Source organism: Alligator mississippiensis, chromosome 15 (genome assembly GCF_030867095.1).
Source record: "Alligator mississippiensis isolate rAllMis1 chromosome 15, rAllMis1, whole genome shotgun sequence".
NCBI classification, from domain to species: Eukaryota; Metazoa; Chordata; order Crocodylia; family Alligatoridae; genus Alligator; species Alligator mississippiensis.
The window spans coordinates 14232864-14259456 of NC_081838.1; the positions used below are offsets into that span (position 1 = coordinate 14232864).

At 45.9% G+C, this 26593-nt stretch overlaps 2 long non-coding RNA genes across 2 annotated transcripts; one reads left to right on the forward strand and one right to left on the reverse strand.

The window, feature by feature from the left end:
• Positions 1-6105: 6105 nt before the first annotated feature.
• On the reverse strand, positions 6106-8704 carry LOC132245653 (uncharacterized). The gene is made up of 2 exons (XR_009457354.1): positions 8500-8704; positions 6106-6786 (listed from the first exon to the last, which is right to left on the reverse strand). It is a non-coding gene; the product is annotated as an uncharacterized LOC132245653 (long non-coding RNA).
• Positions 8705-18734: 10030 nt separating this feature from the next.
• On the forward strand, positions 18735-21240 carry LOC132245692 (uncharacterized). The gene is made up of 2 exons (XR_009457391.1): positions 18735-18770; positions 20368-21240. It is a non-coding gene; the product is annotated as an uncharacterized LOC132245692 (long non-coding RNA).
• Positions 21241-26593: the final 5353 nt, after the last annotated feature.

Genomic DNA, 26593 nt, shown 5'->3' on the forward strand with positions numbered 1-26593 from the left:
ATGTTCAATAATCTTTTAACATTAGGGCTGTTTCTTCTACATATACTCTAGGATGTTTTAGGATATTAAGAAGCACTGAAGAACTGCCCAAGCTTTCCAAGGAAAGGCAGCAAGTTGACAGACACATGGGAATTTGGGGTGCTCACTCTGATTTTTATAATAAGTATTGGGTGTTTGAATGATTGAGACTGACAAACTTCACTCCCAGCTTTTAACTTCATTGTGCACAAAAGAATTCCCACAGTGCACCCTTTCCAAGTGTCCTTCCTCCTTTCAGAAGCAAGTGGTACTTGATGTTATTGGGGCGTAAAGATTAACAGAATTGCTGTTCTGATCCATTGGGTTTTTGTGTGTGCGATTAGAAATTAGCAGATAAGGGGGCTGGCGTGGGACTGGCCAGCAAAGCAGCTTAAGGGGACTGGAGCAAGGGACAGAGAAGAAGAACTGGGACCCAACATGTGACCAGAAGCAGAGGGAGTAGGTCATCACATCCCTGATATTGGCCTTTCTATGACTGTCTTTAAAGCCATCACTAAGGTCTGGCTCTTACTGCACGGCACCTTCTGCCTTGCTCAGGGTCTTTCTTTCTTTCTGCTGCTTTTGTTGCAGTAGGCGGGTGGCCGGCATTAGGGAGCCCACAGCTGAGGCTGGCAATTCAAGGGCATTTGGGACACTAAAGGCAAGAATGAAAGAGGGACTAGCTGAGGCAATGCTGTGCCATGTCTTGTGCAAAGTGTAGGTATGCACAGTCAGGAGTGACAATCCAAATCCTGGGCTAGGTGTCCTGGCCCCACTTAGATCAAATGAAGGGACTCAAGCTGCTCCAATCCAAACCAGGCAGCATGATCCTTCAGTCTTTCCAAAGCCCACAGCATATGGAGCAATATCCAACATCCCGCCTCTCTCCCCAACTGGGGGAATTCCCTGTGGCCCAGTCTTTGCCCAGGATTGTGGGACCAATAACTGGAAACTGCCTACAGTATAATCCTTCCTGCACTGCAAAAAATTTCAGAGGTGGAATCCACCTTTAACCCCAGATCCCGGTGGCAGGAGACAGAAAGAGGAAGACTTGGGTTCTGGGCCCTGAAGTGAATGCACGTTCCACACGTCCCACGACTGTGTCTGCGCCATCGGGTCAGAGGCTGCCTAGGCCTGGACTAAAGGCTCCCTCCCCTGTCCCTGCTGCAGCTGTCCCAAAGGGAAAGACATTGAGAAGGCTCCGAAGCTTTTGTTTAGGGGGAGGCTGAGGGCAAGGTCAGCAAAGGACAAGGGGGAGGAAAGGACAGCACTGACAATAACAGAGAGGTCCTCTCCATCTCCCAGTCCCCGGGTCCCTACCAGATGTCTGAGAGAGTCGCACACAAGTTTTGACCCTTGATCCCTCAAGAACTGCAGATGTGTCATGTTTCCTCTGCTCCCTGCTGTGTTTCAGGTTCACCTCCAGCACTGCAAAATGTTTGACAGCCTGGACATGATCGAAGACCTGTCTTACCAGGGCCAGTCTGACTGTTTTCCCTACCAGCGTAGAAGACCATGATATATGTGTTGTTGCTATGACCAATGCGGAAGGCTGGTCTGGCAAGGTTGCTGCTGGTCCGTCCCCCCTGCTGATGGCATCAGGGTAGCTCTGGAGGCTGCTGGCCATGCTACAACCAGCTTCAATATCCACGGCACTTGGAACAACACAGGTATCAAAAGCCAGATATAGATTCACAGCTGACAGGAACGACATGGCTTGGAGCAGTGCTAAGCTCTCAGCACCTCCACAGTGAGGGCTTCACATTGCTAGAAAACTCCCTCTCCTATGCACGTTTCCTATGCCTAGCTTTGTCACACCAGGAACCTTGAATTCTCCACATTAAGCATTAAGCATGTTAAGCATTAAGGCCTCTTCATGCTGTGCAGTTATATAAATAGAAGCGTCTGCTTCCCTAGAATCCACTTCTCACCCATTGCAGACCACGTGACACAGCCACAGTGGTGTGAAAGGGAATTGGTATCAACACAAAGAGAAGCTGTTTTATTCTTTGCTTCTAACTAAAATCTTGGCCACAGAAACTTTATCATGTAGAAGCTGCTTATTCTCCTCCTTACCTGGTGCTTTTCCTCATGTGACATTATTCAGGGAGAAAAGTTGTAAATAAATCAATGGAAACAGCTTAGAAGTAAAAGTCAGCAGCTGCAAAGAAATTAGCACACCTTGTACAAAATGGGCCAGGCATAGAATCACGGTTGTGGCCCTTTGGAAATCCTTGGCAGTATTTGCTCTCTCCCCAGGATCCCTTCTGTATCTGTATAACTCAAGTTCTTCACTGTATTAAAATTACTGTGCGGCATAATATTTCCCTCCTGGGTTTTTTCCCTCCATTCCTTATTTGCAAACAGCTGGTGAAATTCTCTCCTGCACAGAGGCCCGCACCCAGCATGGCTCGATTTCCTCTGTAGTCCTACAGAGAGATGAAATTCAACCCTGGAACATGTCTGTGTGTCCTGGTCTTTCCTCCTAGCGCACATGAGGGCTTTGCTATTGTTTCTCGTTTTCAGCACCTGGACCTTTCCAGCTGGGCTCCGAGTGGCACCGTTAATACTGCGCTCTCTACATTCCAGAGAAATAATGGAAATCCTCAAATCTTTCCAGCTATTGCCACCCTAGGTTGATTGAAAGCCTTTTCATAGTAAGACAAATGCATCTTAAGCAGAAGGATGAGCCCCAGCTGTTCTGGATCCCTGAGTCTTCATGTCATTGGAGGCAGCAGTGCCCGATGCCATTTCCCCAGAACTCAGATTTGGAAGATTTCCTGCGCTGCCTCTGCACTTATTCTAGTACACATTAGCACAGAATGGTCAAAGCCGCACTGATGCATTAATGCGCCACTTAAAAGACGTGTGCTGGCACTACTGCGCAGTACTGCTATTACTGCCCATTACGTTAGTACCTGACAGGTACTAAATTTAATGCTCACAAAACAAAGCACATTAATGCACATGTAAATATCCCTTTTACATAATGCATAGCGAGGCAATCACTGAAACCTTGGGCTCTTTATCCCAGCAGGGTGGTTCAGTGTGAATGGGTTTAGGATCTTTATGCAGACAATGCGTTGACACTGGTGCCTGTGAAGAGGGGTTCAGTGTATGGTGCCTTGGCTCTGCGTGCAGAGAATGGGGAGATGGTAGGCACCGCCCTGGGGACCATCTAGACAGCCCATGAGTACTTACAAATCACCCAGAGAAATGCTACAGCGGTGTCATTTCTTCACTCCCACCCATCTCAAGAGCTTTCACACTTGACTTGCAGTTCACTAAGGCACCTCCGTACTGCCTCACCTTACTTCTGAGGATATGTCCCACGCAGGGAGGGTGCTAGTGCCCGCCTCTTGAACAGCGGTAGGCATTCCCCCAGGCAATGGGTGACCTTGGTCCCACTCTTCAGGCACAGAAGCTGGAGCGGGGGGTCCTTTGGTTCTGGTTCCTGATCCCAGAAAAACAGGAAACTCCATGTGGAACAGAAGAACAATTCAAGTCCTCTTGGAGGACTCCTCTGTCCAGTGCTTTCAGGACTAAATGCTTGTTCTTGGATTCATACTGTTGGTATTCCCCATAAAATATGTCTTGGTGAAAGCTTCAGAGCCATACTTCTAGTTCAGCTCCTGTATACATCATCTCCAGGGCACATCCCAAATTTCCACAAGTGAAAGAAAATTCATCATCAAAACACTTTGTTAGGGAAGCGTTAATTTGATCTCCTTCCTTTAGATTGCCCTACTGTTTTTTCTAGGATGTCCAGAGGATAACTTGACTATTTGAGTGTGTGGACACTTTTTGTCTCTCAAAAAAACTCTTTCTAACCCTGAAACCTTCAAGCCACTACCACTGGTCCGTAACGCTTCATTTCCAGATGTTTTGCCTGCTTCAGCAGAAATATAGTAATTACAGGTTAGCCCTGGGAAAAATCTGTTAGCCAATCTTTTTTTTTATATGTAATGTAGAGGAACTGTTAGCACATGGATCCGTCTTGCTAGCTTATGTCATAAACTGAATCTGCAAACCAATCTTGCTGCACATGCCTTTGGGTCTTTGGAATAAGTACACCCTAAACTGAAATCCTGTTGCATCTTCACCATAAAGTCACTCACGGCCGGCCTATAGCTATATAGCTAGAATAACTGTCGTGTTCTCCTCCACTTTCCTATTACAGGCCTACCCATACTAGACATATTTTGGAAATGAGACACAGTACTCATTAACTCCAGTCACACGGTAGTGGGAGTCAAAGTGTTGTAATGTCTTGTAAAATATATGGTCTGTAATCCTGAAAGTGTTCATGCCTTGTGCTTGAGGCAATGTTGTAAGAAGCCCTGTGGATTATAATTATAGGATAATCTGAATCTAAAAATAATTTCCCCTCGCTGCCACAGATGTAGGCCTAGCCTTATTACTGGGTGGTGCCCTGAAGCAGGAGGATTACATCCCTTATGAACTTTCACAGAAAACCCAACTTAGACAACCGAGCTGCACATCCGCCATTCTCTCTTCACCACCAAGGGCATTCCTCTTCCTCTACACACCACTCCCCTTGACATTCAGGATAGAGGGGTCAAAGATACATTTGAAGCAGCAGCATAAAAGACAAACTGCGCTCCTCTACATGTACATTAATGTGCCATAGCTACAACACATTTTGTTTAGTACATCCAGTATTGGTACTAACTCAAAGCGTAGTAACAGGCGCTCCTCCACAGTAGTAGTGGCACATGCCTTCTTAGTCACCCGAATGTGCACTATGGTGGTTCTGCTGTGCAATACACCACGGCTTTTGCTGGGATGTGCTAATGTGCAGGCAAATTAATCTACTATCCATTTAGTGTCTCATGTGGACACAACAACTAATGATGAATAAACTTCTTAATGGTCTGGTAACAGAGACACCTCCCTAGTCAATGAACTCACTTTCCCAATTTGACAGGCAAATATGATATGAAAATAGGTCTAATTATACAGGCTGACCGGTCTGAAATAATGAGCATTCGAAGCTCCCGATTTATAAGCTTGGCAGCTGCTAAATATTCCTTGTCTTCATGAGATACTGACTGCGCAGTAGTGCATTACTACTGCACAGTGGCGTTGTGTTGCAGGAAGCATGACGCGATGCCACAGTGCACTAGTAATGAACAACTGCACAGTTAAAGTCACATGAAAGCTATCTGCCAATACTACTGCTAAGTAGGGCTGTGTGAAACGGGGCCTATATGATTCAGATTCAAATTGGACCCAAATCGGGGACACTCAAAATCAGAGATTCCTGTTGGGCAGATGGCATGCAACTTGGTGTTGTAGAAACAAGGGACAGGACTGATAAAAAGAAACCAGACACAGAAGACAGTCATGCAGCAAAATTGTTCGTAAGAATAAGAAGTGGAGCACACAGAGAGTCTAGGGATGCAGAGCGGAAAAATGAAGGGTAGACTTGGCTTATATATACTCATGTTTAGGAACTGTTTCCATTAGTCTACCAAAGTAGAAAATAGGTGTCACTGTACCAGGGAAACAGACCTTCCGAATATGAGTTCTGGGGAAATGGGATTGGGCACTATTGCCTCCATTTGCATGTACACACTGGGTTGTAGACAGGCCCTGGGCTTCCTCTTCTTCATAGAGACTTGTTTCAAATCCGGGATTGCAGATCAGTTCTGTTTAGGATTGATTTGTCTTAATATTGACAAGCTTTCATCCAAACCAGGTTAGGTGGGTACAGTGACTGGAAGGGAGACATGCTTTCTGTTTTTAATAGTATAGCAGGGAAGGGCTGGAGGGATTTGAGGGCTGGGATTATGTTTCTGAAATGTAGCACAAGTGAGGTATTATCAGTCATGCGGCCTGGTGGAAAAGGACCAGGTGCTCTATCTGAGCAAGAAGAGCAAACACCCAATCTGGGGTAGGAGGACAGACCAGGGCACACAGACATGCTCCAGGCCTGATGTTATCTCTGTGTAGGACTCTTCAGTGGGAATTGAGTCATGCTGGGTGTGGGGGTCTGCACAGGAAGAATTTCACCAGTGGGTTTGCAAATAAGAAATGGAGGGGGAAAAGCTCAGGAGGCAAATATTATGCTACAAAGGGATTTTAATGCACAGAAGAACTTGCATGTAAGGACACAGAAGGGATACAGAAGAGAGAGCCAATATTCCCAAGACTGTCCAAGGGGCCACAACCGGGATTCTCTGCCTGTTGACACCAAACCTCATGTACGCCTTTGTGGCTGTGTCAAGTGGTCTGCAATGGATTACAAATGGACTATAAGGAGGATGAGGCTTCCTTTTAAATGGCAGCACACAAAGAAGAGGTCTTACTGCTTAACAGTGCGGAGAATTTGAGGTTCTTAGAGTGACAAGGTGAAGTGTAGGAAACATGTGTGGGGGAGGGATTCGTCTAGCAAGGTGAAGCCCATCACAACGGAGGTGCTGAGTGCTTAGCACTGCTCAAAGCCATGTCCTTCAGGTGAGCCGTGAATCTCTATCTTGCTTTTCATGTCTTCGTTCCTCCCAGCGCGGTGGATGTTTGAGCTGGATTCAGCATTGCCACCACCTTCCAGAGCTGTTCCTAACGGCGACACCAGGGGCCTGGATAACAGCATGGGCCCTGCCAAACTAGGCATCCATATCGGTCATAGCAGCAACACCAATATCGCCTTCCTGGGTAGGGGGGTCTACAGTCAAGCTGGCCCGGGTAATGCAGGTCTTCAATCATGTCCAGGCTGTCAAACATCTTGCTGTGCTGGAGGCGAACCTGAAACACAGCAGGGAGCAGGGGAAACATGACACATCTGCAGTTCTTAAAGTCTCAAGGGTCAAAACCTGGCTGCAACTCTGAAGGAAATCTGGCAGGGACTCACAGACTGGGGGATGGAGCAGGGTAATGCAGACCTCAGTCCTCCTTTCTGCTTGTGTTGCTGCTCTCCTTTCCTCCACCTTTTCTCCATGCTCCACTTGCGCTCACCTTCTCCCCCAAACAACAACTTTGAAGTCTTCCTATGCCTGCAAAATGCTAGCTAGAAAGCAGGCTCCAGGGCTGTGTGGGGCAGCTGCAGCAGGAGTGAGGGAGGGAGTCTTTAGTCCAGGCCTAGGCAGCCCCTGGCCCGATGGCGCAGGCACAGTCCTGGGACGTGGGGAATGTGCATTCACTTCAGGACCCAGAACCCAAGTCTTCCACTTTCTGTCTCCTAAAGCTGAGATCTGGGGGGTGAAGGTGGATTACACCCCTGATGCCTGATGCACTGCAGGAGGATTTGTGTTTAGGCAGTTTGCAGTTATGGCTCCCACAATCCTGGGCAAAGTCTGGGCTGCAGGGAGTCACCCCAGTTGGGAAGAAAGGATGTTGGATATTACTCCATATCCTGTGGGATTTGCAAAGTCTGCACATGCTGCCAGCTTTGGATTGAAGGAGCGTGAGTCTCTTCAACTGAGCTAAGGACGCCCTGGATATCAGACTCAGGATTTGGCTTGTCACTCCTGACTTTGCACTCCTACACTTTGCACAAAACATGGCACAGCATCACCTCAGCTGGTCCCTGTTTCACTCTGGCCATTAGTGTCCCAAATGCCCTTGAAATGCCAGCTTCAGCTGTGGGCTCCCTAATACTTGCCACCCGCCAACTGCAATGAAAGCAACATAAATAAGGGAAACACTCTGAGCAATACAGGAGGTCTAAGTGCATTAAGAGTCAAACCTTATTGCTGGTTGCAATGACAGTCATAGAAAGGCCAACTGGGTACCAGTTCTTCTCTGTCCCTTGCTGCAGCCTCCTTAAGCTGCTCTGCGACCAGCCCCTCTCCAGCCCCCTTACTCTCAAAGCCCTTACTGACATGGGGGAACCCAGCCTTCGTTTCAGGGAAAATTGCCACTTCACATCAAGTTTGGAAAATGTTTCATGCAGGCTGGGGTAGGGGCATGTGAGGAAAATGTTTGGACATTGACCCCTTGTGGGTCAGCAAGGAATACATAAGAAAATGGGTCTTCTGGGAGGAAAATGGCAGAGCTAACCGTTGGTTTCAAAGCAATTTCACTGACTCTGAGCATCTGAGCATTTGTACTTGATATTTTTAATCACACACACAAAACCCAGCAGGTCAAGTGATTCTCTTCATCATTTATCCCGTCTCCAATAATACCGAGTAGCTCTTGCTTCCGAAAGCAGGCAGATAATATGGAAAGGATGCCCTGTGGAATGTCTTCTGTGCCCAACTAAGTTAAAAGCTGGTTGTGATTTTTTCAGTCAAAATGATTAAATCACAAGAAACTTTAATGAGAAAAATAACAACGAGCATCCCAAATTCCCATGTTTCTTTCAAATTCCTGTCTTTTCTTTGAAAGCTTCTGCAGTTCTTTACTACCCTAAAATATCTTAGAGTATATATATATATAAGATTCAGTCCTAATGTTAAAAGATTGTTTAACACATCATTCCCATAGGTAAAAGAGATTGAGGTGAATTGGACTTACCTGATTCCCTACAGAGTAGAACGAGAAAGGCAAGTAGAGAGCACTGGTTTGCAAGTCCTTTTATATAGCTTCTTACACTGCTTGCTGCATCTGAAACACCCTTGTTTTTGCTCATCAGATGCAAAACGTTCTGTTGTGGATGTCACGCCTTTAATTGAAATAATTGTTTTCCTTGTTTTTTTCATGATCAGTATCTGTTGTCTGCTTCCTGGTATACCATGTGCACATTCCAAGTTTTTCATTCAAAAAATGTCTTGGCCAACTACATTCCTGGTCTTATGGAGATGACTTCAGAGAGGTGACACTGGGAGGGGAGGGTCAAAATTGCTGACAATCAGAGTTTGCGATGTTTTAAGGTGAGTGGACTTTCCCATTAAGATTTGATTTTTTAGGAACTGTCAACTGCAGAGTAGAAGTATATATATTTTTTTTCATTTGAGCAACCTGTAACCTCTTATAACAAAGCGTTCCACTTTGTACTGTCTACTGAACTTGTCCATGTGCCATCTCCACTAGCAGATAAGAAATGTCCACACTGGCTTTTTCCTGAGCAGATTTCTCCTCTTCCTGCACAAATAGGTGAAGTGAAAGGAGATGGCAACATGATGCCTGCGGTCACGGGGTACTTCAGAAGATGGTCCAGAAGAAGCTGGGCCCAGAAAACCAAGAAGCATGAAAGCCAAACATGGGCATTGCTCTGAAATAATTATACTCTTGTTCATGGTACATTTAGAAGCCCAAAATACCAGATATTAATGAAGCGGGCAGACCACCAAAGTGATCTTGAACACAATCTCACAGGCCTCGCTCAGTCGGTTGCAAGTTGCACATGGAGCAGTCAGGACTATCGGGTGTCTAAAATCATTTACTGCCAATAAAGTGACCTCCACCTCAGTGTGCCACTACTTAGTTGAACAGAGAACAGGGCACCGGTTATTCGCTTGTTCTCAGAACTTGGGAACTAAAAGCACTTCATTAACGCTCATTAAATCTCTTACAGGGTCAAATCACTATATCCCTACAATGTTCATACTTTCCTACAGGAAGAAACCCCTGTATGTAGCACTACAGATACTTTAAAAATGTAGATCAAGCTCACTCATTTCTAGGCCTTAATTAGGTCATGAATGATAGTCTTGAAATCGGGGACCTTCAATTTGCGTTGAAAAAGGAGGGGCAGGATTCGCTCTCTTTTTTCTAAACAATTTTCTTTACAAGTTCACAGGACAGCTCTGCTGGTGGTATCGCCTAACACAGCAATCAAGTACACTTTAAAAAGCAAGAGAGAGAGAGAGAGAGAGAGATTCTTTTTCTGTCTGAAATTAGATAACTTTGTTGGGGTGTTGTTCTGTAAAAGGTGGGAAGCTCTTTGCAAAACGTGGCTCCCACCACACAGCAAGTCTGGTCAGTGTTCAGATTAGCTCAGTCATCTCAGCACACTTCACCTCATTAGGAATACAAGAAATGCCACACGGGACAGATCATTGGTCCATCCAGAAGGTCTCAGGAGTGTTACAGCAGCAGAGGCCATGTTAAAGGGAAGAATATTGAAGCAGAACAAAACCACCCTCTTCTCTCCCCTGCCCCTCTCCCTCTGCAGCGTCCACACAACCAGGATTGGTTTTCTCTCTCTCTTGCATATCTTCCTAGGCTTGGTCTTTTGAACATATGAGCAACACCTGACTTGGCTCAGCAAGGATAAACATGAGGACATTCATCCCATACATCTTCAAGGCTGTAAACCAGAGTTCTCCTAAGGCCCCGCACTTTCTTTTCTCCTACAGCCATCCCCAGCCATCGCCTAGAAAACAAGACTAGTCACAGACAGTGGATATTCTCGTATTCTCAGAATTTAGCATATCAAAGCACTTCATTAAGACTCATTAAAGCTGTTACAGGGCCAAAACATTACATTACTGCAAAGTTTATACTTTCCTACTGGAAGACACTCCTGTATGTAGCAATACAGACAGTTTAAAAATGAAAATCAAGCTCACTGCTTTTTAGGCCTTAATGAGGTCATGAATTATAGCCTTGGAAATTAGGGCTTTTTAATTTGCACGTAAAAGAAGCGGTGGTTTCCCTCTCTTTTTTGTAAACAATTTTCTTTCAAAGTTCATGGGCCATATCTGTGGGTGGTATCACCATGCACAGAAATAAACTTGTAGGGCTCTTGAAACAGAGACAGAGAGAAAGACTCTTCCCTTTTCTCAAATTACAGGCAACCCCTATAGCGCTCTTAATTGGTTCTGGAAAAACTGAGCACTAAGCAAAACAGCATTAAGTAAAACCAGTTCTCCCATGGGAATGAATGTAGGTAGAGATCATTTGTTCCCGAAGCTCCCTGCTAGTACTATGAAATCACTGAAATCCCCCACTAGTATTATAAAATCAATTAATTCAAACATCTAATAGTATGTAAATACTTTATTTAATATGGGAGAGCACCACCTCCCTTGGGAGCCCATTCCAGACCTTGGCCACTCGAACTGTGAAGAAGTTCTTCCTAATGTCCAGTCTAAATCTGCTCTCTGCTAGCTTGTCGCCATTGTTTCTTGTAACCCCCGGGGGCGCCTTGGTGAATAAATCCTCACCAATTCCCTTCTGTGCCCCCGTGATGAACTTAAAGGCAGCCACAAGGTCGCCTCTCAACCTTCTCTTGCGGAGGCTGAAAAGGTCCAGTTTCTCTAGTCTCTCCTCGTAGGGCTTGGTCTGCAGGCCCTTGACCATACGAGTTGCCCTTCTCTGGACCCTTTCCAGGTTATCCGCATCCTTCTTGAAGTGTGGCGCCCAGAATTGCACGCAGTACTCCAACTGCGGTCTGACCAGCGCCTGATAGAGGGGAAGTATCACCTCCCTGGACCTATTCATCATGCATCTGTTGATGCACGATAAAGTGCCATTGGCTTTTATGATGGCTTCGTCACACTGCCGGCTCATGTTCATCTTGGAGTCCACTAGGACTTCAAGATCCCTTTCCACCTCTGTGCCACCCAGCAGGTCATTCCCTAGGCTGTAGGTGTGCTGGACATTTTTCCTCCCTAGGTGGAGCGCTTTGCATTTCTCCTTGTTGAACTGCATACTGTTGTTTTCTGCCCACTTGTCCAACCTATTCAGGTCTGCCTGCAGCTGTTCCCTGCCCTCCGGCGTGTCCACTTCTCCCCATAGCTTTGTGTCATCTGCAAACTTGGACAGAGTACATTTGACTCCCTCGTCCAAGTCGCTGATGAAGACATTAAAGAGTATCGGTCCAAGGACCGAGCCCTGCGGGACCCCACTGCCCGCACCCTTCCAGGTCGAGACCGACCCATCCACCATGACTCTTTGGGTGCGACCCTCTAGCCAATTCGCCACCCACCGGCCTGTGTAGACATCCACATCACAGCCTCTTAACTTGTTCACCAGTATGGGGTGGGATACCGTATCGAAGGCCTTCCTGAAGTCTAAATATACGACATCCACCCCTCCTCCTGTGTCCAGGCGTTTCGTAACCTGGTCATAGAAAGAGACTAGATTGGTCAGGCACGATCTGCCCACCACAAACCCGTGCTGGTTTCCCCTCAGCATAGTTTGCCCTGCTGGAATTTACCCCCATGAGCCAGTAAGTTTGCTAATGAATACATGGAAATAGAGGCTCTTATGGCACAAAAACACCAAAACTATCAGCTGCTTTCAAACGAATTTCACTAACTCTAAGCAGCTGAGAAGCTGCAGCTGATATTTCCAATCGCACACACAAAACACCGATCAATCAGAAGAGCAATGCTGTTAATCTTTCATCCTGCCCTCAATAATGCCAAGTAGCACTTGCTTCTGAAAGCAGGAAGAAAACTCAGAAAGGATGCACTGTGCAATTTCTTCTGTACACAACTAAGCTAAAAGGTAGGTGTGAAGTTTGCCAATCTCAATGATTCAAGCCCCCAATCCTTAGTGAAAAATAATAACAAGCATCCCAGATTCCCATGTGTCTGTCAGATTCCTGCCTTTTCTTTGAAAGTTTCTTCAGTTCTATAGTACCCCTTAATGTCCTACAATATCACAGAATAGATATGCAAGTGTGACTGGCTGGCTGGTAATGACCTAGCCCAGAGGTTTTGAAAGAGAAAAAGATGACTGGAGGACTTGGGATTCCCTTTCCTCACCAATCTGGTAATGATTTGGCCGAGGGGTTTTGAAGGAGTAAAAGATAATTGGAGGACTTGGGATTCCCTTTCCTCACCAATCAGGCCCCAGAGAATCACCCTCCATGTCCCCTGATTGGCCCTGTGGGTCAGCTGGAGGGGGATAAAAGGTGCAGCGTGGCTGACTCGGACAAGAGACCAGTGAGGGACCACAAGGAAGTAGCTGGCAAAAGCTAAGGCAGCAGGGTGGGAGCAGTTGCCCCAGAAGAGCCTGAAGGAGTGCGACCTGCAGGCTGCACTGGGGTCCTCAGCAGCACGGCATGTGGCTGGCAGGAGAGGCTCCCCACTGGGCTCCAGTATCCCCTATGAGAGGCTGTGGCCAGCAGGAGAGGCTCCCCAGCTCCAGCAAGATCTGGGCAGTGACCTGAGAGATTCCTGTGACAGCTAAAATTATGCTTGTGTGATAAAGGTGCTTGCTGAAGGCTCTATGAAGATTAGACTAAGGGTTTTTTTTTTTTTTTTCATTTGTTTAGATATTAATGTATATGTTGTTGATAAAAGGCTAATTAAAGTTTAAGATGTAGTCTGGCCTTGTATAAAGTAAGGCCTAGTAAATTTAGCAAATCCTTGAAGTAGTAAGGCCCTGTGGCATAGTTAAAATTACCTTATCAAAGAAATGCAAGGCTTGTACTGCTATTGGTCAGTCTAAGGACAGTTGAAGTAAGAGGAATCTGAGTGGTTGTACGTTATCAGAACCATTCAGAAGCTTTAAATTGGCTGGAATATCTGGAAACCATTCAGAAGGAAGATACAGCTCTGTGAAAAGGATTAGTTAGCTGTTGCCTGGATCAGTGGGCCTGTGGACCTCGAGGAGCCCAAGGACTGGATTCTAGGGTCCTTCCCGGTACCCTTCGCACAGCGCTGTTTGGGGACGCCTGACTTCACTGAACTTTGTGGAAAGAGAAGCTTGGTGTGTATCAGGCATCAGAGGGGACTGCCGATAAGTTGCCGACGTGAATTGCTTTTGTCTGTTTTTGTTTGTCTTGTTGCTACGTGTAGTTGTGTTTTTGTTAGGTCAATAAACCTTTCTTACCTTTCTACCCCCGACCATACTCTCAATCCCAAAGCCTCCACTGGCGGCTGCGACAGTTCCCAGCTCTGCTTCCAGCTCCTCCAATCAGAGGCCAGGCAGGTTGACATGAGGCTAGGGCTCCAGGAAGATCAAGACACCTAGTACATTGAAGTTGTACCAGCACTTGTGGCTATGTAGCAGAGTTTCTGCCTTTCATGTGGAAGATCTGAGTTTAAGTCCCAGCATTGGTCCCTTGGGTTGAGTGAGCTGAGAAGGAGACATTCTTCATGCAGCGGAAGGGGCCATTGTGTTTTCCCCCTTTCTCCCCCTCCAGGTACCTAGGCCCTATATTCCTTGTAATTTGACATTTTGGTTTTTGTGCCTTTTGTATTTCCAGTAATACCAACCAGTATTGTTTCTTCTGCTGTTTGTGTTTTACAGTTTGGTTAACCCTGTCTTTTGTCAACTGGATGAATATGTCTATGATTGTAAGAGTCTAACCCGTTTTGAATCCTGCCCCTTTGGGGCATTGTAGTGTCCCCTGTACTCCGCTGGTTTATACTGGTTATGTTCCCAGTATTGTTCCCTCATTAAAAGGTCTATGGTTAAGTCCCCATTGGTGGTCTGGCTCTGCTCTATTGGGGGAGGAGAGTCCCTACACCTCCCACAGCGCTTGTGCACCTACTTTGATCCGTTCAATTGGAGAGGGGGTACCTCTTGGAGTACTGCCTGGGTTACACAAGATTGAGGCTTAATCTTAATCATTGTTTAACACAGAATCTCCATGGTTAAAAAGAGATTGAGTTGGATGAGACTTACCTGTTTTTCTACAGAGAGTAAAACAAGAGAAGTGAGTAGAGGGCACTGGATAGAAAGGCCTTTTATACAGCTTCTGAAACTACCTGGTGCACCAGAAACACCCTTTTGTGTTTATCAGATGCAAAACGTTCTGTTGTGGATGCCACACCTTTAGTGGAAATAATTGTTTTCCTTGTTTCTTTCTGATTCGTATCTGTTGTCGGCTTCCCGGTAATCCACATGCACATTCCAAGTTTTTTCAAACCAAAGCATTTCTGGACCAGCTACATTCCTGGTCTTATGGAGATGACTTAACTGAGCTCCCAGTGGGAGGGGAGAGTCAAACTTGCTGACACTCTAAGTTTCCTTTTTGGGGGACATTCTTCCGCATTTTGAACTTAGCATTGAGCTTGATTCAGAACAGAAGCAAGTAGTTTCACCACTAACCACATAGGTAGAGCTAACCAACTGTTTTCGAACTATTTGGACATTTAAATCTTAGAGATTATTTCCAAAAAAATAATTTTGCTTTGTGTCTAATAGTGCCAAGGACCCAAAGAACTAAAAGAAAGGAGGAAGGGGAAGGAGTGTCCCAGAGCTCCCTACACACACACAAAAAGTGTTCAGGGTCACTCAGATTAAGGGTTGTACCTTAGAGAAGGGTTTTCACTTTCCCCGTCCCCTCTTCTGGCAAGCGCAATGCAGTCAAATTTTACTCAAGACACTTCAACTCTATCCCCCAAAGCCAGCATAGATTAAGTGTTCATGTTCCTGGAGGAACTAATGGCATGCTTTAAGGTGAATAGGTCTTTCCCAATGAGGATTTAATTTTTAGGAACTGTCAACTGCAGAGGAGAGGTGGACATTTTTCATTTGAGTAACATGGGACATCTTATAAGAAAGCTTTCCATTTTGTACTGTCTACTGAACTTGACATGTCCACTAGCTCTAAGAAACTTCTGGACTTGCTCTTTCCTCAGCAGTATTCTCCTCTTTCTGCACAAAGAAAGAAAACTGAAAGAAGATGGCAACATGATGTACTTGGTCACTGGTTACTTCAGAAGGTGACTCAGAAGAAGCTCGACCCAAAAAAACATGAGATATGAAAGACAAACGTAGGCATGGCTCTCAAAAAATTATACTCTTCTTCAAAATGCCAAACCTAATTTAAATAGGCAAAGCATTATTGATATTTTGCAATACAATCTTACGGGGCTTACCCAGTCAGTTGATGGTTGCACAAGTAGCAGTAAGGACTATTAACTTACAGTGTCACTTACTGGCAATAATGTTCCCTTCCCTTCAATGTGCCACCACTTAGTTCTACAGAAAATAAAGATGAGAGCAGCAACAGTGCATATTCTAATGTTCTCAGGATTTAGGAAATCAAAGCACTTCATTAACTGTCTTTAAAGCAGTTCCAGGGGCAAATTGTTACATTCCAACAAAGTTCCTATTTGCCTACTGGAAGACACCCTGGTATGTTGCAATAGAGTCTCTGAAAATGCAGATGGGGCTCACTCCTTTCTAAGCCTTAACTAGGTCATGAGTTATTATAGCATTACGTTTTTGAGGTTTTTAGTTTGCATTTAAAAACCAGCAACAGGTTTCTTTCATTTTTTGTGAAAAAAAGTCTTTTAAATTTCATTCGGCAGATCTGCTGGTGGTATCACTTAATACAGCAATCAAGTTCTGGGACAAGAGAAAAAGGTGAAAGACTTTTCTCCTTTCTGAAATAAAAAGAAAACTTTGTTGTGGTGTTGTTTTGTCAGAGGGTGGGAAGCTCTTTGTAACACATGGCTCGTGCCATGCACCAGGTCTGGGCAGTGTTCAGATTAGCTTCGTCATCTCAACACACTTCTCCTCATTCTTTCACTACCTACGGCTTCAAGACTGTAACTCAAAGCTGTCATAAGACCCCGTGCTTTCTTTGCTCCTGAAATCATCCCCAGCCATCGCCAGCAGGCACCTCAGCATTAGGCTTCTGCCATGAATCCTGATTCTGCCACACCGGTGAAACCACTGGAGCTCAATAAAGAACTGAATTTAATGAATTGACATGAGGGGGAATTCAGCCCAGAGAGGGGGAAAAAGGGCAAAGCTAAGTCACTAAAGTCCCTGTAGGTTTTTCTTTTTCTTTTTCTTTAAAGTGGGGTTTGCTACCCCTTGAGCATATGAAATACAGGGTGTCATCTAGTTTAGCTGGCCATTAAATCAGAAAGTTTTGGGTGCTCATATGAGCATAATAAATGAAGGCTCCTTTCCCACTTTGAGTTTCAGACCCCACCACATGTCAGACAATGGAGAAATTGATCATCAGGGAGCTGTAGAGAGAGAGGGATGGAGGGAGAGAACAATGTGGTTATATTTTGCTTCAAAATTTGACTCCTTAACATTCACTCTGCCCCTGCAAGAGGCTTGTGACCTTCTGGATGAACCTATGATCTGTCCCGTGTGGCATTTCTTGTGTTCTTAATGAGGTGAAGTGTGTTGAGATGATGGAGCTAATCTGAAGCCTGACCAGACTTGATGTGTGGAAGGAGCAACTTATGCAAGGAGCTTCCCACCCCTTTGCAGAACAACACTCCAACAACTTTTTCATTGAATATGGGGAAGGAGAAGACTCTTTCCATCTCTCTCTTTCAAGTGCCTTAGAAGTTTATTGCTGAGCTAAGTGATACCACCAGCAGATCAGGACTTTGAACTCTTGAAGAAAATTGGTTAGAGAAAAGAGAGAGAAACCTACTCATTGTTTTTTAATTCAAATTAAAAAGCCTCAAATTCAAAGGCTATTATAAGACGTGACTTAATTAAGGCGTAAAAAATGGCGTAAAAATGAGTGATCTTGATCTGTATTTTCAAAGTTTCTGTATTGCTATATACAGGGGTGTCTTCCATCAGGAAGGTTTGGACTTTGTAGTAATGTAATGATTTGCCTCTGTAATGAGTGTCAATGAAGTGCTAGAATATCCAACCTTTCTTTTATTATCCTTATTTTCTGTGAAACTAAGCAGTGCGACTTTGAGAGGAAGGTCAAGTTCCTGCCAGTAAATGACTTCAGACACCTGATAGTCCTGGCTGGAACGTGTGCAGCCTGCAAACACCTGAGTGAGCCCTGTGAGATTGTATTGCAAGATCACTTTAGTGATTTGGACAATTTAATAAGGTTTGGCATGGTGGACTTTCAAATGTGTCAGAACAAGAGTACAGTTAGAGCCATGGCCATGTCTGGCTTTTATATCTCTTGGTTTTTTGGGTCAATCATCTTCTGAAATGAACAGTGACCACATACATCACGTTGCAATCTCTTTGCTCTTCTCCTCCTTCGTGCAGGAAGAGGAGAATTCTGCTGAGGAAAAACCAGGTCTCAAAGTTTCCGAGCTGCTAATCCAGATGTCAAACTGACAAGTTCAGTAGAAAGCACAAAGTGGACAGTTTTTTTACAGGAAACTGCAGATTGCTCAAATGAAAAAAGCTCTACGACCCTTGTGCAGTAGTAACATCTTAATGGGAAACTTCTGCTTGCCTTAAAACATCTCATGATTCCCTCTAGGGATGTGAACACTTGATCAATGCAGATGTTTTGAGGATGGAGTTGAAGTGTGTTGAGTGGAATATGAGTGCTGTGGGAATCTCAGAAAGGGGACAGGGCAGGTGAAAACCCTTCTCTAAGGTACAACCCAGCATCTGAGTGACTGAACACTTTCTGGGGGGGTGTTGAGCTATGGGACACTCCTTCCTCTTCCTCCTTGAAGTGGTTTGGGTCTTTTGTAGCACTATTAGAAGCAAAACTAATTTATGGAAATATTCTCTAGGATGAAATGCTTTGAAAACACCGGGTTAGCTCTACCTTTGTGGTAAACTGTGAAAATATTAGCTTGTGTTCTGAATCAAGCTCAGTGCTAAGTTGAAGGTCCTAATAATTTCCTCTAAAAAAGGAAACTCTGAGTGTCAGCACGTTTTACCCTCCCCTCCCAGTGTCACCTCTCTTAAACCATCTCAATAAGACCAGGAAAGTAGTTGGCCCGGCAATTTTTAAGATGGAAAAACATTGGCATGGGCATGTGGAATACCGGGAGGCAGAGGACAAACTAATAATCACCAGCAACAAGGAAAACAATTTAATTTTAAGGTGTGACATCCACACCAGAAGATTTTGAAGCTGATAACCAAAAGAAGGGTGTTTTCCATGCAACAGGAAGATTAGGAAGCTGTATAAAAGGGTTTACAAACCAGTGCTTTGTACTTGCTTCTCCTGATTTACTCTCCCTGTAAGCCAGGTAAGTCCATTTGAACTCAATTTCTTTTTAACTATGGGGATACTGTGTTAAACAGTCTTTAACATTAGGACTGAATCTTGCCTATATACTTTGCAATATTTTAGGATATTAAAGGGAACTAAGGAACTGCAGAATGGGATCAAAGGGAACTAATGGGATTTAAAGGGAACTAAAGAATGAATGTCTGGGGTTTTGAATCATTGAGACAAACTTCATACTCGGCTTTTAACTCAGTTGTGCACAGAAGACATTCCACAGCACATCCTTTCCACGCTTTCTTCCTGTTCTCGGAAGCAAGTGCCACTTGGCATTATTGAGGACAGGAGAAAAGCTTAAGAGAATTGCTGTCCTGATGCACTGGGTTTTTGTGTGTGTGATTAGAAGTATCGGGTGCCATAAGACCTTCTTTTTCATGTATTCATTAGCAAACTTGCTGAATCACAGCGGGTGAATCGCTAAGAATTTTTCCCACATGTCCCTACCCTGGTCTGCATGAAACGTTTTTCACAATTGATGGGAAGTGGCACTCTTCCCCCAAAACAAGGCCTGTGTTTCCCAGTTTCAGTAAGTGCTTTGAGGAGAAGGGGGCTATAGAGGGGAAGACAGCAGAGCAGCCTAAGGGGACTGAAGGAAGGGACAGAGAAGAAGAATTGGGATCCAACATGTGACCAGGAGCAGAGGGATTTGGCCATAGCATCACTGATCCATCTCGTTTTCTAACTTGGCCTTTCTACAGCTGTCACTGCAGTAATCGGTCAGGTTTAAATTACTGCACCACACCTTCTGCGGTGCTCCGGATCTGTCCCTTGCTTTTGTTGCTTTTGTTGCAGTTGGTGGGTGGCAGGAATTAGGGAGCCCACAGGTGAGGTTGGCATTTGAAGGGCATTGGGGACACTAATGACCAGACTGAAAGAGGGACCAGGTGAGGTGACGCTGTGCCACATCTGGTGCAAAGTGTCAGTGTGCCCAATCAGAAGTGACAATCAAATCCTGAGTTAGGTGTCCATGGCCAGCTTAGCTCAAATGAAGAGACTCAAGCTCCTCCTGTGCAAACCAGGCAGCATGTTCAGCCAATGCAAAGCCAAGAAGAGTGGGACCAACATCTGACATCTCACCCCTCTACCCAAATGGGGTGATTCCCACAAGCGCTGACTTTGTCTGGGATTTGGGGATCCATAATTGGACACTTTCTAAGGATGAATCCTTCCTGCAGTGCAACTAGTGTCAGAGGTGCAATCCACCTTTGCCCCCAGATCCCAGTGTCAATTGACAAAGAGGAAGACTTGGGTTCTGGGTCCTGAAGTGAATGCACATTCCCCACGTCCCAGGACTGTGCCGGCACCATTGGGCCAGGGGCCCAATGTGAGAAGGTTTTGAAGCTGTTGTATAGGGGAGAGGCTGAGGGCAAGTGGAGCAAAAAGGAAAGGAGAGCAGTGACACAGGCAGAAAGTGGGGATGTGGCCAGCATTTCCCTGCTCCCTCTCCCAGTCTCCGGGTCCCTACCAGATTTCCCTTTGAGTCACACCCACATTGTCACCCTTGATCCCATCAGAACTGCAGTTGTGTCATGTTTCCCCTGCTCCCTGCTGTGTTTCAGATTCGCCTCCAGCACAGCAAGATGTTTGACAGCCTGGACATGATCGAAGACCTGCATTACCAGGGCCAGTCTGACTGTCTTCCCTACCAGCGTAGAAGGCCACCATACACGTGTTGTTGCTATGACTGCTGGGGAAGGCTGGTTTGGAAAGGTTGCTGCTGGTCCGTACCCCCCTGGTGGTGCCGTCAGGGTGGCTCTGGAAAGGGCTGGCCATGCTAAATGCAGCTAGAATATCCACGAAAAGCAAGATACAGATTCACGACTGACCCGAAGGACATGGCTTGGAGCAGTGCTAAACACTCAGCACCTCCGTTGTGATTGGTTTCACATTGCCAGAAGACTCTCCCCGCATACAAGTGTTTCCTACACTTTGCTTTCTCACTCTAGGAACTTTGAATTGTCTGTGCTGTCAAGCATTGAGACCTCTTCATGCTGTGCTGTCATTTAAAAGGAAGCCTCTGCTTCCTTAGAGTCCATATGCAATCCATTGCAGACCACATGACACAGCCACAGTTATTAGAAGGGTTTTTGTGTCAACGGGAAGGAGAAGCATGTCTATCCTTTGCTTCTAACTTGAAACTTGGCTACAAAATCTGCATCATGGGGAAACTACTTATTCCCCTCTTTACCTGGTGCTTTTCCTCATGTGACATTATTCCAGGAGAAAGGCAGTAAATAAATAGATTGAAGCAGCTAGTTAGTAAAAGTCAGCAGCTGCAAAGAAAGCAGCACACCTTGTACAAAATGGGCCATGTGTAGTATTCTGGTGGTGGCCCTTTGGCCAATTTTGGCAATATTTGCTCTCTCCTCTGGATCCATTCTGTGTCTGTATACTTCTTTTATTCTACGCATTAAAATTCCTCTGCAGCATAATATTTGCCTCCTGGTTTTTTTTCCCCCTGCATTCCTAAAGATCAGACCTGGAACATGTCTGTGTGCCCTGTTCTTTCCCCCTACCCCAGATCGCGTATTTGCTATTCTCTCTTATATAGAATACCTGGTCCTTTTCAGCTGAGGCTCCATGACTGATAATTTTGCGCTTTCTACATCGCAGAAACATAATGCCAGCACTCCAATGTCTCTAACTATTACCACCCTGGTTTGGTCAATATTAAGACAAATCCATGCTACGCAGCGCTGATCTGAAATCCTGCAATCTCCGGCAAGAAGGAGCTCAGGGCCTGTCTGCAAGGCTGTGTCTTTATGTCACTGCAGGCAGTAGTGCCCTATTCCATTTCCCCAGAACTCAGAATTAGGTTTTCTCTTGTCTATCTACACAAGATACTAAAAGTCCCCACCTCGCCCCCTTCCCCCACCAGCAGCACCCGGTGAGTTGGGGCTTTTTTTTTTTTTTTTTTTATTGCTGGGAGCTGGGGCTGGGGAGGCAGCCATTGCTGGGCTGGGAGAGTGGGTGGGGGATGGGCTGTGTGATTCAGAGATTCAGCAGCAGTCAAATCTCCAAATGAGATCGGCCAAATGGATTCAGGACAGTGATTTGAATCACTATCCCACCAATCAGTCAAATCTGAAGCGAATACTGGCAACTTCACACAGGCCTAGTTGCCCTGACTATGAAGCCAAGGACCCAAGTCCACAGCTCCCTGCCCCCAACAGAAGGCAGTGGCTGCTGTAGCAGAAAAGGCACAAGCCGGCTCCCCGCTGTTACCAGCCTGCAGAGCTGGTAAAAAGGGGAAATCTGCAGGGTTCTCTGCTAAAAGGGAAAATCCACTTTTTCTCTGAGAAAGCAGGGAAATCCATAGTTTTCTCTGTTTTTTCCGTGGGGTCTCTGCTTAACCAGACTGTCCTGCCAGGGCCTGGCTACACCCCGCTCAGCATTGACAAAGGGAAGGGAGGGCTGCTCTAGTGTCCCTCTGTCTTCTAGCCTGAGCCACGGTAGCTATGTGCCTGCATTTTCTCAATCCAGAGGCAATGTCCGTGCTGTTACAAACTGATTCAACCTTGCCAGGTTAGACTAACGTACAAAGATTGAATCAATTCAGGCTCAGGTTTTTTGAATGCCTGTCCCTAGCCCAGGGAATGAAGCTTTATGGAGCAGTGGTAGTGGTTTGCAGGTTTCAGGGTTAAAAAAGATTGCTGTTGAAGGACAAATTGTTCAAACACAAAAAATCAAGTTATCCTCAGGACATCTTAGAAAAAGCACTAGGTGAATCTAAAGGAAAGAGATCAAATTTACCCTTCCCTAACAAAGTGCTTATGCGATGAATTTTCTTTTACTTGTGGAAAATTGGGATGTGCCCTGGAAAAGATGTACAGAGGGGCAGAACTTGAAGTATGGCTCTGAAGCTTTCACCAATATATATTTTATGGGGAATACAGCCAGCAGTCTGAATCCTAGAACAAGCATATAGTCCCAAAAGCACTGGGTTTTAATTGTTTTTCTATTCCACATGGTTATCAGGGCTGTGTGAAACACCATCATTTTGTTTTGACATCCATTTTGCAATTTCAAAGAGACAGTGTTTCATTTTGAAGAACACTCCCATTTCATTTCATCAAAACCGGTTTGCTGTTTCAATGAGTTTTGAAGTTTCGCCCATAGGCTATATTGGGGAACCATGAAAATACAACTTCACCATTCCTTGCCAGATTTGGATGAAAACTGCATGGATAGTAGCCCATTCTCTGGGCATGACATCTGCCAAGTTTCAAGGACTCAGGTACAGAGGTTTCTGGGAAACTGCACCTCAAACTGGTCAAATCACAAGTCCTGCCTCTTGCTGGCAGCTCCAGCCTCCGCTCATCCAGCACGCAGATTCTGTGGCTCACACCGTTGGGAGGGCTGTGCTGGGCTCCTCCCTGGGGTGTAGGACCCTGGATCTGTGCACTATATAAGTAGAGGCTGCTGCTGCCAGCTGAGACCGGTGAAGATTGCTGCTGCTCCCTGAACCTCCTCTCATCTAGTGCAGATCCAATATTATACAACCGCAAGAGCAGTTCAGCACACCGCGGCAGCCCTCCCAGGAGTGCGAGTCCCCAGATCTGCACCCTGGATGAGAGGAGGCTCAGGATGCCTCTCTGACCAGGGATCAGTGCCCCCAGCTTGTGTTCCTGCTTGGCTAGAGGTCCCCACTTGGCCCGCCACTGGCTGCAACCCCCCCTCCCCCCTGCTTGGCCTGCAGCTGACTCCAGCATCCCCCACATGCTCCCCACCCAGCTCCAGCCCCGCCACATGCTCAAAACAGATTTGAAATGAAACACCCAGTGATATTTCACACAGTCCTAATGGTTATTCCTGTTTCTCTGTGGGTAGAAACCAGAAGCCAAGGAACCCACGCTCCAGCTTCTCTGGCTGGAGAGTCTGGGACCCAGGTCACCCATTGCCTGGGTGAATGCCTGATGCTGTTCAAGAGGTGGGCACAAGCACCCCCATTGAACAGGGCATATTTGCAGAAGTAAGTTGAGGCATTATGAAGCTCATGTGAATGCAGGTGTCCAGCTGAAATGCAAGTCAGGTGTTCCCACCCTCGAGCTGGGTGGCAGTGCAGAAACGCCCTGTGCTTCAGCATTCCTATTGGTGGGCTGCTCGCAGGCTGCCTTGATGGTTCCCAGGGGTTGCCTACCATCTCCCCATTCTCTGAATCCCTCTCCACTGGCACCTGTGTCTCCTCATTATCTACACAAAGATCTTAAAGGCAGTCACACTGAACCATCCTCCTGGGATAAGGAGCCTAAGGCTTTGGTCATCGCATCACTACGCAACACGAAAGGGCAATGCCTACATGTGCATTAATATGTTTTAATTAGTTGCATTATGTTTAGTACCTGTATTAACAGGTACTAAATGTGTGGTAATCAGCAATACTGCACTGTAATGCTGGTGCACATCTTTTAAGTGGCCCCAATGTGCAGGAGTTTAATCCTACTGTGCATTAGTGCATTAGGATGACTTTCACCATTATGCACTAATGTGCAGTACAATTAGTCTTCTACGATTTTAGCATGTCATGTAGTCGCACCAGAAAACCGTCCACATCTGAGTTCTGGAGAAATGGAGAAGGGCACCACTGCCACCAAAGACATGAAGACACAGGCCTGCGACAGGCCCCGGGATCCTCCTTTTTGACTGACATTGCAGGATTGGAGGTCAGCTCTGCTTAGCATGGATTTGCCTTAATATTGACATGCATTTAACCAAACCAGGGTGGCAATAGCTGGAGAGATTTGAGTGCTGGTATTATCTTTCTGGAATGTAGAAAGCGCATTATTATCAGTCATGGAGTAAAGCAGAAAAGGACCAGGTGCTCCATATGAGAAAGAATAGCTAGCACCCTTGTTGGGCAGGAGGAAAGAAAAGGGCACACAGACATGATCCAGGGCTGATTTTCATTTCTGTGTAGGACTTCATTGGGAATTGAGTCATGCTGGGTTTTGGGCTCTGCACAGGAGGGAATTTCATCAGCAGGTTTGCAAATAAGGAACGGAGGGGAAAAGAACCCAGGAGGCAAATATTATTCTGCAGAGTAATTTTCAGGCAGAGAAGAACTCGAGTATACAGGGATACAGGGGAGGGAGCAAATACTCCCAAGGTTTTCCAAAGGGCCAGAACCAGGATTCTCGGCCTGGCCCATTTGTACAAGGTGTGCTCCTCTCTTTGCAGCTGCTGACTTTTACTACCAAGCTGCTTTCATCTATTTATTTACTCCTTTTCTACCTAAATAATATGACATGAGGTAAAGCACCAGGTAAGGAGGGCAATAAGTAGCTTTGCCATCATGCAGTTTCTGTAGTCAAGTGTCAAGTTAGAAGAAAAGGATAAAGGAGCATCCCTTTCCTGTTGACACCAAACCCCTTCTAAAGCACTGTGGCTGTGTCATGTGGTCTGTAATGGATTGCAAGTGGACTCTAGGGAGTCAGATGCTTCCTTTTCAATGGCAGCACAGCATGCAGAAGCCTTAATCATGCTTTGCAATGCTAAGCTCTCACAATGGAGGAGCTGAGTGCTTAGCTCTGCTACGAGCCATGTCCTTTGGGTCAGCTATGCCTATGTATCTTGGTTTTCATGTCCACATTGTTCTAGTGCCATTGATATTTGCACTAGATTTAGCAGGGCCAGTGGTTTCCAGGGCTGTTTGTATGAGACCACGATGCGGGTATGGACCAGCAGCAACCACGCAGAATCAGTCTTCCACCTCAGTCATACCAACAGCACTTATATGCTGGCCTTCTAGGGGAGGAGAGCTTGGTAAAACAGGTCTTCAGTCATTTCCAAGCTGTCAAACATGTGCTGGAGGCGAACCTGAGACACACAGAAGGGAGCAGAGGAGACACGACACATCTGCAGTTCTGGTGGGATCAAGGGTCAAAACTTGGGTGTGACTCTCAGGGTAATCTGGTCGGGTTCCAGCGGCTGGGGGATGGAGCAGGGAAATGCTGACCTTAGCCCTCCTTTCTGCCTGTGTTGCTGTTCTTCTTTCCTCCAACTCATCTCTTTGCTTCACTTGCCCTCAGCCTCTCCCACAAACAACAGCTTTGAAGCCTTCTCACTTTCTTTGCCTGCAAAATGCTGGCTGGAAAGCAGGCTCCAGAGCCCTGTGGGGCAGCTGCAGCAGGTTTGGGGGAGGGAGCATTTAGTCCAGGCCTAGGCAGCCCCAGGCTCAATGGTGCAGGCACAGTCCTGGGACGTGGGGAATGTGCATTGACTTCAGGACCCAGAACCAAAGTCTTCCTCTTTCTGCCTCCTGCCTCTGGGATCTGGGGGCCAAAGGTGGATTGCACCTCTGACACTTGTTGCACTGGAGGAAGGATTCGGCCTTAGGGAGTTTTCAGATAAGATCCCACAATACTAAGCAAGTCCAGGGCTGTGGGGAATCAATCCAGTTGAGCAAAGTGGTGGGATGTGGATATCGGTCCCTCTCTTTTGGGCTTTGCAGTGGCTGACCATATTGTTTGGTTTTCATTGGAGAAGCTTGAGTCTCTTCATTTGAGATAAGGGGCCCTGGACACCTCATTGGCCATTAGTGTCCCAAATGCCCTTGAAATGCAAACCTCAGCTGAGGGCTCCCTAATTTCTGCCAACAAACCAACGGCAACAAAAGCAGCAAAACCAAGAGAAAGACTCTAAGCATTGCTGAAAACCAGTGAATGGAAGATACAATTTTAAATTTAAAACTTAAAGGTAAATATCTGTGAGAGATCAAACTCAATTGGACATACCTGGCTCACCAAGGAGAAAAGGTGAGTGGTTAAAACACCCGCACCTGTGAGC